The sequence below is a fragment of the Apus apus genome, chromosome 3 (assembly GCF_020740795.1).
Source record: "Apus apus isolate bApuApu2 chromosome 3, bApuApu2.pri.cur, whole genome shotgun sequence".
In the NCBI taxonomy this organism is placed as follows: Eukaryota; Metazoa; Chordata; class Aves; order Apodiformes; family Apodidae; genus Apus; species Apus apus.
The window spans coordinates 23,856,091-23,870,506 of record NC_067284.1 but is presented as its reverse complement, the minus strand read 5'-3'; positions in this window follow the sequence as shown (position 1 = coordinate 23,870,506).

The window sequence follows — 14,416 nt, the reverse complement described above, 5'->3', positions numbered from 1 at the left end:
GTTAATCATGTGTGGGATGAACTTCCAGTTAATTTGAAGAGTATCATTAAGGAAAAGTATACCCAACAAGGTACCCTGTGCCAGTATTGCTAGAACTGGCTCCCTCTTAAACACCTCCTACATACTTGATGCTGGGAGAGACATTACAGCTTGCACATTACAACCCTACTGGAGAGCTTAATCTCAGATTAACAGTTGTTGAGTGTAAACTATATAATCCATGAGGGGTGGACATTTCTGCACAAGCTCTTAGCAAATGATACAACTTAATCCATATTTCAGAAGAATCATACCAGTATTTTGGTTCTTTTGGAGGTCTATGATAATACCATTTCTGAGTTCTTAAAAATGGGTAGTTGGGCTAATACAAGAAAGAAAACCCAATGATCTCTGATTCCTTTCTGAAATAAAGAACATAATTGAAAAATATAGCTTTTATACAATTTTAATAATTATTTCTCTACATTTAAGAGACTACTTAAAACAAATCAAGATTCAAAATTTTTCTAGATTCTATATATTTCTCAGAATAATATGTAAATATTTTTCTTCTTCTGTGCTTGCTAAAGTTTTATGTTGCAGGATTTTGTTATTATATACTGTGTTTCAAGGATTTCTGACAAGCAAGTTTTCAAATGGGTTGACTTCCAGATCTAAAATATTATCAGCTTTCTTATCCATTTTCTAATATATTTTAAATGCTTGGATTTTCCTCACACACACCTCCAAACCCTTAGGCCATCCTTTTAAATTATCAAATTAAATTATTTAAATTTTTTTTCAAATGTGGGATGGTAATTTCTGACTGTTTTGAAGAGTAAGTTAACTGAAATAGAAAGCTGTAAGAAAAGAACAAAGCAAGAACTGTCAGGAGTAGTCTAGGAAGCTACAGTCCTAGTGTAAATCTGATAGTGTGGTTAGGGCCCATGCAATTTACCTTTTCAGTATTTTTTTTTTTTTTTAAATGATAAGCAAAATTTGGCTAATATCATCAGAAACTTATCTTCAGCTACAAGCTGAAGATGAGGAGTTTACATTAACATTAGATTGTTCATTCTCAGAAGACCAAAGAAATCTTTTAAATATTTTGTTGAAGTTGTTGGCGGTTTTTTTGGTTGGTTACATTTTTTTAAGAGGAGAAAAGCTGGGGAGGGACTATTTAGAAGGGCTTGTAGTGAGAGTGCAAGGAGTAATGGATCAAAGCTGGAAGAGGGGAGATTTAGGTTAGACATTAGGAGGAAATTCTTTGCAATGAGGGTGGTGAGACACTGGAAGAGGTTGCCCAGGGAAGTTGTGGAAGCCCATCCCTGGATGTGTTCAAGGCCAGATTGGATGGGGCTCTGAGCAATCTGATCTAGCGGGAGGTGTCCCTGCCCGTGTAGGGGGGCTGGAATTAGATGATCCTTAAGATCCTTTCCAACTCAAACTTTTCTGTGATTCTATGAAAACATTATCTTAATAATAATTATTACTTTGACAGAAAAATATAATTAATTCTAAAATATATTGTACAACCAATTAAAATGTCGCAAGAAAATTCACATATCTCTAGTGCTTGCTACATGGAATCCATCTTGCAAATTTTAGTGCTTTAAAATAATTACTTTATTATCCTTAGAATGGTGCCTTATAATAAGTATTACCTCAGCTGTAAACATGGGGAAATTGGTGCACGACACAACTAGAACACTGAAATTATGGAGGAAGTTGTGGAAAAGAAGAGCACACCACCAGGGAATAATAACTAAAGGTTATGTATATGGCCTTGATGTGCCTTTTCCATTTCAACCTAGAATGACATCATTCTCCTTATTCTGTTCCATAAGATCTTAATTTTAAAATGTGATTTCATGGGTAGCATCACCTTATATGAATACTTCTAGCCTGGAGAAGCAGTGTTTTCAGGAAAGGGACATTGCAGTCAACTTTTTTTTTCTCCAGCTGACTCTTGGATGCTGATTATATTCAGATTGGATAGTTTTCACCAAGGCAGTCTAAAAAGGGAAAACCACCTGGTTAACACAAAAATAGGTTACGGAAGACCAGAATAGTCAGGGTTACATAAAGGAAAGAGCAGAAATATCTGCAATTTCACACAGAGAGTTTACTTGGAGACTCAGTCCCAAGCCCTGTCTTGGTAAGCCTTCCAAATCCTGCATGTTCACTATTAATGACTGTATGAAACAAAAATGTAGGATCCATAATCTACACCTGTAGCAGGGAATGTCTTCCACAATATTGCAAAGACAATGTGATCAACAATTCTGCCTGATGTGCCCTCTGTTTATGAATGAAACCCTAACAAAATGACATAAACAATTAATCTTACAACAGGAAACCTGCAGGCAAATTACAGGATGTTGGACACTAGCTAGAACTTGTCCATTTTGTTGTCAATTTACCCTGTTCCATATCTTGGATATTTTCCCTGTTTTTCTTTTACATCTCTGTTATTTTAAATGGCTGTGGTAGGTACATGTAAAAAAAAACCTCTGGTTTATATTAGTTAAACATGGGATAAGGCCCACAATATTATAACAGAAATATCCAAAATAATTAAAAAAAATATTTACTGGGAACAGAAGATCCCATAAAAACAGTGCATGACTTATCCTACCTCATGTTGGAGTCAAGGAGGGTTTGTAAATATAAAATAAATACAGAAATTGCTCTCATATAGTGAGGAGTGGAAGTAGACGTTTTGATGATCTAACAGTTTATAGAGTTAATCCCAAGGCATACTTTGCCCTGTACACAGTGAATATTCTTCATCCCTATACAGCTTCAGTATGCAAATGTTACTTTGAAACAATCCTATTTCTTTTATTCCTCATATTAGATATCTATCTGTATTTATTTAAAACTTCTTGATTGGCCTTTTCTCTTTTAAAATGAGCACAAAAATTGTTCCTTTTGATTCACAAAAGCATACACATTAAACAAAATTAACTAATCCAAATTATCCTCTGGTGGAATAGTTGTGACCTTGCCCTCTGAAAAATATATAATAACAGTCATTGAAGCAGTCATTAAAATCTTGAACCAAATGAGTAAGTGAATAGACATTATCTGGTTGTCAGGATTCTCTCTCAGGTGCAGAAACGGAACCTCAGATCAACCTTCCCACTCATTCCCACTCACAGAATTCTCTTTGACCTTTGCTCGTTTATGCAATCTGAACAAGAAAACATTTATTTAAAGCTTCCCTGTCCTTGTAATCAACAATAACAGAAATCTGGGGAGGGCAAGGGGAATACAATTAAATACAATGACAGTTTTTGGCATCTCTGATGCAACTCCAATGAAACTTGAGCAAAGCAAGCCTAGTATTATCCATAGGAACCTCAGGGATATTGAGACAGCAGCAAAACCCGCTTAACCTGTTTGCTTTCCCATACTCCTAGGCTTTACCTAACTGCCTTACGCCAGCCTCCTGCTTAATTGTTTGATTTAATTGTTTCTCATAGAAGAATAGTTTTTTCTAACCACATCAACAGCTGGTATACAGTTTTGTTGTTTTTCTTACTTTCATTTATAGTTGCTAGATTTTGTTTGTTTGCTTTTGACATTGGGAGTTTAAAACTCATCCAGTACTTAATTTAAGGCCCTAATGTTTCACCATGATCTGTGTCATAGGAAGAGATCAGCAAAGGAATTTTCATGAGATGAAATTGGCTGAGATTCTTTCAACTATGTCTTCCCATTGTGTTGAGAGAAGACAGGGTCAGCAACCTGTAAGCTCTACTTGTCCTTGGGATCCTAAACAAGTGACAGAGACAATGGGACAGGCCAAACTGCTTCTTTGAAAGGATGGGTGCTGCAACAGCAATATAGCTGCTGGAAAGCATTGCAGGCAAATGCTCAGCCCTTCTTTGTCCTGACAAGTGTGCAGTGAATAAGCATGAAAAACTAAACATTTATGTAACTTCTGTGATTCACTCTTTCAAGAGCATCTGCAGCAATACCAGTGATTAAATTTTAAAACCCAAGCAATCAAAAGCAATGCCAGAGATCACTTTTTAGATGTCACTATAAAAAATTCCCTCAACAGAGGGCTATTTTCTCTCATGCCACAGCTCTTTATACATATCCAGTTCCATTGGCCTTTGTTCAAAACCAGGAGCAGCCAACACATTCCTGTCATGCATCCTAATGAGTAATGTATGGCAGTGCTTTTTTGAAAGACATCTCTTAACTTGTTAGAACTTGATTGTGCAAAGGCACATTGCATGTACTTGCTTGTTAACTACTAAATAATGTTCTTAATTGCTGTATTTTAATCTTTTCTCTCACTTCCCAGGAGTCATTGCCTGTGTTTTAGCTGCTTAGCAGAGCGTTGTTGTTCTGATTACATTTTATTCTATCAGCGCTTTCTCTGTTTCCTCCTCAGTTTGCAAACAGATCAGCTACTGAGGTCAGCTTTTGCCAGGTTTTACTGATGGCCAGTGGAAGTTTCTACATTTTTGCTCTGCCTGACTCACACAGCATGACCACAAAAGCCTGCATCACAAATACCTGGTGTATGGGGAAGGTATGTGCAGAGGAGCTGGGCAGTGTCCAAGCCCCTGGTGCATTCCCTTCTGCTGGAATCCACCCCTGTGTGTTCACCTCTCTGTGCAAACTCCTGTCAATGTCAGCACAAAACAATTTGATATTTTAGCTCATACCCATCTCTACTGGCCGTTTCAGCTAGAAAGCCAAGCTGCAATTCAATGGAGTGAGGTAGGCATACGTTCTTCTACCACTCCAGTGCTAGCCTTACTAGGTGTTTGAAACTGGGCAGGAAAGTCTTGATTTCTTAGTGTTTGCCACATATCTTGATTGCAGTACCAACAAGCTTATTAAAAACCTGCGTATGCTCAGGTTTGAGTGGTTTCAGTGCGGTTTGTGGGGCTGACACTGCTTTTCCATGGAAACATTCAAGGTCAGGTTGGATTGGGGCCTGAGCAACCTGATCTATTTGAAGATGCTTGTTACAGGAGGCTTGGACTAGGTGACTTTTAAAGGTCCCTTCCAACCCAAATTATTCTATGATTCTAAGTCTGGCCTCAGGTCTCTCCTCTGCAGGAAACACTCCAAATGCATACCTCCTGTCTCCTACTTCCATTCAGCAGGACCTGAGCAGAGTTTGGATAGAAATAAAAGTAAACTAAATCTTTGGCATGAAGGCAGGGGAGGACCAAGAGAGGTGTTCCAGTAATTATGGCCTCACACCTCAAACTTTCTTTTTATTATGGAAACACAAATTGCTATTTTGTGTATTTGTTGAATATCCTGCTTACTATTAGCTCACAAAAAATACTTTTCTGGAGCTCTACCAAATGGCATGAGTGGAGCCAATGTGTAAAATGTGTAGGTTTTTCTTCAGCTATACTGACCAGCTCAGTACTTCTTTTCTGCTGTACTTGTCTGCCATCTCACATACAGGTAATAAGATTCTATGGGTATAATTTTAATTGACTGTTGTGTCCTATGTTGCTGTGTTTTCTTACACAGTTGCAATGATTTAGTATGCTCTTCAATGAAGCAAGGAAGAAGAAATAGTTTTTATTAAATCAAATGAGATACTAGTGAGCTATGGTTAAAGTAGCCACAAATTAGTGCAGTGTGGACTCCTCCCTGAATAGATCTCACCTACCTGAACAATGCATTATGAAATTTCCTGTTTCATCCTATTTAGAGTTTTCAGTTTTAATGGGGGGTGAGGGGTGAGGGGGTGGGGAGGGGAGTGGTGGGCAAGACTGTAATGATGACAACACTAGTAGCTTTTACCACAAATGTTTTGTGAATATAATGTTGCTTGTAATGTTTATGGAGCAATAAGATTCAGGATTGTGTCACCAGGTCTTGAAGATGCGCTTAGGAAGGATGTTGCTTATGCTCTGAGAAAACTCCAGTCAGTTTATTAACAGTCATCTAAGTAATCTGCTTGAGAATTTGCGACCCAGAGATGACTCTAGTGAAAACCAAGGTAGCTTCATTCACTTTGGTGCTGCTGATTCTGATCTGGACTTCACCAACCTGTCAAGTATCAAATGTTTCAATTAGGATTGTTGGAGGCTATGTTGCTCTGTCCTTTGACCAAATATATATTTTACTTAACTTGCATTACCACACTGACCCTTCCCAACCCCTAATTCAGTGGTCCATATATTTTGTCTGTCTTATTTGCTTTTCTACAAAAAACGACATAACCAGACCACAACCTTTGCTAGTACATTTTACGATGTACTCAAAGAAATAAATAGAGAATATAACTCCTAATTTCAGGTTCTTGCTTAGGACATGCTCGATTCTCCAACCGGATGTTTCAGGAGAGAAAAAGATGGAGAGATCTGGATTTGCCTACCTGTAATCCTGTAGCTATAGAAATAATTATAAAATATGATTGTTAATCAGAAGAGTGTTGTAACATCTGGGGCTAGAAATTCAACATAATAAGAAAGTGCTGACAAATATATTTTTATTAAAATTCTGTTCAGAATAAAATTTTTCAAATATTAGAAGTTATTTTTAAAGCACTTCCAATTGTATTAGTGCAGGCTTTTCTCCCAAAAAAATGTAAAGTAATTGATTTTCCCCTCTCTTCATGATGAAACACAGAAAGTGAATAATGGAATGAGTGAGATGTTTGTGTCAGTGTTGTCTAACGAAAAGAATAACAGAAATTATGTAATTAGTTTGTTTGGTTTTTTTAAAATATGAAATCAGAAAGTCAAATATTTCTATTTATTTTCAGAAGAAATTTATTTTTCATGTCACTCAAAAGTTACAGAGTTCATGCATAAACTGGATGAATTTCTAAAACTTTTTATATTCCTGCGGTAACAGGACTTCAGTTATCAAAATGTGTCATCTTTAACCATTGAATTTGATTCGTGTCTTCAACAGCTAATTACTGGCAAAGGTAGGAACAGAACCTTTATCCAATGATTTCCACACCATGGCCCACACTGTTGGACCATGCAGAGGAGAACAACACTTTAAAATTTATTAAATATATTATATATGTTAGAAACGTATTTGTTACCATGTCCTAAGCTACATAGCTGCTGTGTCTCACTACCACAAACAGCCTTCATTTATAATGTTGCATATCAGAGAAATATAGTTTTTATAGCATGCATTCAATAAAGAAAAACCAGTTTTCTCTACTACAGATAGTGATGGGTCATGAGTTGATGAAAAAATCAGTTCTAACTAAATGTAAGTGACCTTTTGTCTCTCTTGAATAGTTTGGTTTCTTGCTTGCGCCAGGGCCAAGTAAAATGACCATTGTACACAGCACACATATTAGTTCACTCCAAAGGTCCAGCAATCCAATTAGTTCCCTTGATGAAGAAACCTTTGGTCAGAAAGAGAAGTTTGTTAACAGCTGAGTCAGTTATTTTGTATTATCCCAAAATGCCACATCCCCAATTACCTATGACATAGCTTCACATGTATCACTAAAATACCTAATTGTGGTGGGTTGTGAAACCACCATTTCATTATTCACCTCTTGGTCTCTTTTTGCAGCATATTCTGTTGAGGACAGAGCATGCAGCTGCTCACAGGCTCTTTTGCCATCCCACTGCAGAGAATTTGCTAGGTTGTTTGTAAGAAAATTTGCAAACTTGCTGAGCATACTCAGGCATCCTGGGAATTAAACTAGTCAAGCTTGAAAAGTGCAAAAGCTGTCAATCAATGTGTATTTACCAGTTTCCCTTCGTCCAAGACTAATGCTGTTGGAGGAGATGAAAGACTTTGTGATGATACAAAAAACACAGCATGCCTAATGCATGATTTATTCAAGAGACGTCTTTCTCTCCAAATTTTTGGCAACCTGTGCACTTGGTCTCAAAGTTGCCGTAATACCCAATATGCAATAAAAAATAAATTTCTGCATAACACGCAATATAAAGGGCACATATGATCCATTACCTTTGTATTTCTGGAAAATAGTTCTCACCTAGTTTCACCTTCTTTACATGAATTTTCCAATGCATGTTTGAGAGCATTTTTGTTTAAAGATTATATCCACCTGCTTAATGGAAATTTCCATTTAAAATACTACCACTTTGCTGTTCTTACAGCAGCGCTTTTTTAGACATTTGACTTACTCTTCAGATCTGGACTTTAAGTCTTATAGACAGAAGTAATAAGTCTTTCATTCAACAATGTAGTTAGTCCTATCTCAAGTCTTCCTCCAATCATTTAATTCTCTCTTCTTGCTCTGCCGTATTGCTATCTGCCTATTTATAATGCCATCTCCCTCACTAAACTGTGAGGGTTGCCGGCGTTACTATGAAGAGCTTGTATTTTTTCTTCCAGCCATACAACAGAATGATTTCTTGTCCTGACATTTCTGTCCATCCATTATTTTCAGCTGCACTTACTAGAAATAAATCTCAGCTCTACTGTCCTAGGAAAAAAGAACAGTACTGTTTGCATCTACCAACTATCAGTGTTATGGAAATGAATAATACTGTTTCTTCCTCCTTTTTTTCAACTATATTAAAGGGGGAATATGCATTTTAGCAACCTATTCCTATCCTCGATGTTTCTTTATCACAGTTTAATGTACTTTTCAGGTTTTAGCTTTCTTCCAGTAACAAAGACTTTTGTTAAGTGTTAGATGTACTTAACATTTAAAACTTCACATCAAATCAGCATTTAGCTTTGAAGAGATAAGTTTTGTCACACAAAACCCTATCTCACTTGAGTTAAAAGACAAAAAAGTCTGGGTCATCTAATTCTCAAATGTGAAATGAGTTTGAAAGAGTAGCTTAGCCACAGAACCCACTTTTCAGTAGTAGTTGCAAAACTTTTCATGTAGAAAATGCTCTTAGAATTATCTTTATCAGGGCAAAACACCTTTCCTACTTCATCTAATTCCTTGGAAATATTTAAGTTGAAACAGAAAGAAAAAAATAGGAAGATTATTTTAACATCTGCTTTTTATGAGAATAACATGTTATAACCTAGAGTAATATGGTGTCTGCTATGGACTGTTGATATAACATTACTCCATTGAAAAAGACCAAAGGAGAGAAATTAACAACATGAACAAAGGATTAAAGAAGTTTGGTCCCTTTGGTTCATGACTTTTCTGAGCCCCTTAACTCTGAAATCTGTATCTCTGTAGTCCTGAACAGGACAGACTGGACGTATTTTTCCATAACTTCTGTACATTTTTTATATGGAAATGACAACTACAATTTTTGTGTTAAATAGACTGATGACAAACCATTGTTTCAGGAATTCTTATAGTTTTGAGTTTTCATAGTGCTTAAAGCAACAGGTGCCCAATGCTAATAGAATTTTGTACCTATAATATTTATATAATAATATAAAATTCAGCTAATGGTTTCCTCAGACATTTCAGGTTTGGTTGTTCATCAGCTACTGTATGTGTTTTAAAATGAGTGGTCTTCTTCCACATTCTTTGTTACTTTACAAACCTCTGCCTAACTGGAGACACTAAGACAGCTGAGCTGGTTTAGCATAGCAGAGTGAAGGCTTAGGAAGTTCTCATAGTAGGCAGCTCAGAGGGTAGCTAAAAAGATTATGGAGCCAAAGTCTTCCTGGTAGTGGCAATCTATATGACAAGAAGGCCAACAGAGATTTCAGACCTTGAGAGATGAAGGTTGGAAATCAGTACACACAAAAAAAATAACCAGGAAAAAAACCACAATGGTGAAACAGGTTATCGCATCCCTGGAGGTTTTCAAAACTCAGACAAAACCATAGATTCATAGAATGAATGTTGTGTTAGCGACAGTCCTGCCCTGAGCCAGAGTCTCCTCTGGAGACATTGAAATCTGTCTGGACATGTTTCTGTGTGATCTCCTGTGAATGATCCTGGTCTAGCAGGGGGCTTGGACTAGATGATCTTCAGAGGTCCCTTCCAACCCTAATGACTCTAAGACTCTAAGAGGTTGGACTAGATGTCATCGAGAAGTCACTTTCAAGCAACATTTCCATGACCTGAAGTTTCTGTGAAATTTTTGCCCCACCAAGCAGCCAAAAGGATCTTTGTATTACCACAAACATCAGAAGATCTTGAGAAAAATCAGTCATCTCCCTCTGCCATACTAGCTCCATGGAAGATGTTACAAATTGAATGTTAAATCCTGCAAAAAGTGAAATGTGGCCATTGTTCCTTTCATACTGATTTTTGTCCCTATGAACTACACAGTCTTTCAAAGATGTGTCTGCCTTAAAGATTACTGTCTCTCCCAAAATTCCACCACATCTACCACCAAATCAAAACCTGGTGAATTTATTCATGCTGACTAACAATGAAGGTTCTCAATATGTCCTGAAGATTGTCCTGGCAAACTTCATAAGCAATTTTAAAATGCAGTTTGGCTGCCTGTTACAAGATGGAGCTTCAGGAACAACCATTAGTGCACTAACTTTGTGTATTTAAATCTGTGTAAGTCAACAGACTAGGAGGAAATTCAAGGGCATTGCAAAATTTATTGTGTCTTTATTTGGTTTTATTTCTGGGTTGTTTTTTTTTCAATAAATCCTTGTGCTAGACAGTAAAATGTGCCCTAAGCTAAGCTAAGTAAAAATACTGAATGATGACATTCAACAACCATACTCTTCAGAGAAAAATAAAGTATCTGCAGACACTCTCAGTTTAGCTGAGAACTCCTACTCTAGAAATTACTAAGGACTATCCACTAATTACTGTAGATTTTCCACAGCTCGTTTTAGAGCTGACAGATGCGGGGACCTCTTCTTAGATAATGCTGTCTTCCTTTTTACAGCTATATTTCTCTCAAGGCTGAAATATGTCAAGTGCCAAGGCCTAGTGTGTTTATTTGGTCAGTTCTTACATTATAAATCTATAAATACAACTCAATCTGAAGCCTGAGAGATGGGAAATGGACTTTAAAAGCCTTGAATTCAAATAATACTAGCACCTCTGGGTTTGTGAGGACAAGTTGTCTGATGTGTACTGAAATCTGGTATCTACTCTAACAAAGTAAATTGGGCATTTTATAGTATAGGAATTATTTGAAAGAATATTTGTCAAAATGCATTATCCTTCATAAAAATAAGAGGACTACCTACAGCAATATAGCTTGAGAGCCAAAAGCATCACTTTAGGATATAAAAGTCAGAAAAATAAGCACTGGCAAATAGTTAAAAAATAACTTCCAAAGAAGTGGATCAGAGAGATTATGAATTTTGTAGGAAAAAAATAATAAAACCTGAATACTCAAAAGGAAACCATACCCAGCACCTTTTAAAAGAAGTGATGTAAAATGATGTTCAGTTATGACGAAAGAAGCAATGAAGACAGAATGTAAGAATGAACCACTCTTGTACTAAACAGTGAAGTATTCCATTTTATATGAGAGTCCTCTCCAGAGAGAAAAACATGTAGCACAAGGACAAAATATTTCTCAAGTATGAGAATATTCTTTGGAGTTAAACCTCAGAGGTGCAAAACTGCTTTTCAATTTTCCTTTCAGACTTCTTTGGCTAGGGTCTTGACTGACATTTTATTTCATTGCTTCTATTAAATACAGTACAATTAAATATTTTTGCAATAAACATATTTGACATAGCCCTGGAGAATATACCAGTGGGTGGTCCCACCAAATTGCAATATGTATGAAAATATTTATTTTGCAATCATTTCCTAATTCATTACCTTTCATTAACTACCTCTTGTCTTCCTGCCTCCACTGTCTCTCCCTCCTCAGACACCCACATTACTGAAATGGTATTAAATTTGTAGCTGCTGCAGGAGGTCAGGAACAAGTGCATTTAAACATCATTCACAGTTTTCTCATTCTGAGTGAATCCAAGTGCTGGTGATGCTATGGGAGCAATTCACACCTCCAGTTTGGCTAAATCATCTCTCAGTTCACACTAACAAAATCCCTCTAAAATTAAGAAAGATACAGCTCTGTTCTTAGGTGAAGCTTAAAATTATCAGATTTAAGGAACAGATAAATGCTTTCTCTAGCAGACCACTTGTAACTGCTCTGCTAGGACCCTCTTACACCGCTCTGGGTTTCTTACCTGATGAACAGGAACACCAAATGTGAAGATGTTACTATTCCAGGATCATCATGATAATAAAGAATTTGGGCCCTCCTCTTGCATCCCAGTACAGGAGTAGAATTCCAGACACAAAGACTTCAAAGAAAATAAATATTATTTAATTGCCTGCTGATTAATTTAATACCCCAGCAGTGATCTGGGGAGGGGAGGAGGGTGCTGCGAGAGGAAATGAAAACACAATGGTTTCGTTGTATGTATTACTTGATGGTGACTGTAACGCAGAATCTCTTCCAAGGACACAGCTGTTGTCATGGACTCAGATTCACAGTGCCCAGTCCCAGCACTGAGCTGAGTAGTAGAAGTAAGAACAAATTTTCCACTTCAAAAACTGGCTGTTATAGGAGCATAAATCAGAAAGGATATACCACACAGAGGGTAGTTATGCCAAGGTTATAACAGGCAGACCACGATTACATGGATTTCCTAGAAAAGTTGCAGGAAATTAGCTCTAGGTGCTACAGTACATCTACAATGAACAAAACAAAATCCAGAAGTTACAAGAAAGATGCAGCAACTGATACAATTAAAAATTATTAGAACAGTATTTCAGAAATCTAAATAATAGTCAAAAAGATGATGGTATCAGGGGGTTTTGAATTTAGCCATATACTTCTTAATGGGTGTATTCAAATTCTTTTGTTCACAATTGAGCTAAAAAAAAAAAAGTAAAGTTTTTGCCAGTACACAGCAAATAAAGCTCTTTACCAGTTTATAGATTACTGGTAGATTTATTAACTAAGTGCCTCATCAAGCTCACATTTAAATAAAAAAAAATAACAACTTCATATTAGGTTCCTTTATTTAATCTAACAATTTTTTCAGCTAATATTACCAATATGCAAACCAGAAAGAACAAAGATTTCTTTTTATGCTCTCATGCGATTCTGGGGGCTGTAGTTGCATTTTCTTTTCTTGTTGAAGAAGCACCTTCTTCATCCTGGAGATATTTCCACACAGTTCTTTCAGTAGATCATTCATCACAAAAAAAACCCAGAACATTTCCAATGTGTAATAAAGTCTTGTTTGGGTCATTTCTCAACCGCCCAGCTCTCAGTCTAGTGTCTGATCCAAATATAAAACTTTATTATTAGCATGAGTACTTCAGAGCTCTTTATTGCAAAATAAGTTTGTTTTTAACAGTAGGCCTGTCACAACTATGATTAGACTATTGTATTGCTCAGCAAGCATCTAAAGCTCGTTCACCATGTCTTTGAAAGGCAAATAACTTTTCATGGCAGGATACTGTGATCTGTTCAGCTGTGTAAAGGTGGTTCCTCTTTTGCTTTCTTAAAAAATTTCGATCGCAGGCACAAATATGCTGGAATGTATTATGGAAAAAGCAGAGGAAAAAACTCCCAAAATATCAGATTATCAGGGGAAAAGCCAAATACACATTAGAATTGGTTTTATAAGTGCCAAGAAACTCCTCCCATGCTAAAATATAAAGCAGAACTTCATATGTAGAATAAGTGATTTCATGTCATAAAGAATCTTATGCTCTCTCAGTGCAGAAGGGGAATAAAAAAATTATTTAAATAGAAAGAGTATAAACCCATATTTTTCCATTGAGACATTTCAATTGCTGTACCTGTATTTAATGAACATTAATTTAGTTGGAGGGTCTGTAAAAGTTAAACCCACTTCATTTGGATAATGAATGCTGTCACGATGAAGGAGGAAAAAAACCAGCATAATTTTCAAGGAATTTAAAAAATTTAAAATAACTTTTAGTAGGGAAGTCCCTTCCACAGGTTTCTTTGTATATCGTGTATTTGATAACTGTGTAACTATCACTATTGCCTCCTCATGAAAACTTGAGGAATCTACTCTTTTGCCAAGGTGTTTAGCATTTAAAAAAAAAAAAATTCCTTTAGACTGCCATCCCTATTAAAAAATAAATAAATAAATAAATAAATAATTGGATAACCACAATAACTCAGTATCCAAAGGTAGCATCTTATGAAAAAACCCTATGTTAAAGCCCCTCCTTCAGCATATTGTACTACAGACAGTCTTCAAGGCATTTTGAAGGCATCCCTTACATTGATGATGCCAGCCTGCAGTCTTCAGTGACAAATGCACATGATGACTCAGAAAATACAAGATCAAAATGTCTTTCAAAACACAATAGATCAGATATACATTATTATGAGGTCAAAAGTTATGTATATTATATCTACGTGTATGTTCAAACTCTTTGTATTTAAAGACAAACTTTTATTACATAATAATCTGTAAAAGTTGTAGCTATAGTCAACAGCAACTGTTTCTGAAGATGTAGTTTGAGGTAGTCTGAAAGCTCCCGCTTTAGATCATCCAGACTGACACCTCAAACTGCTGGAAACCT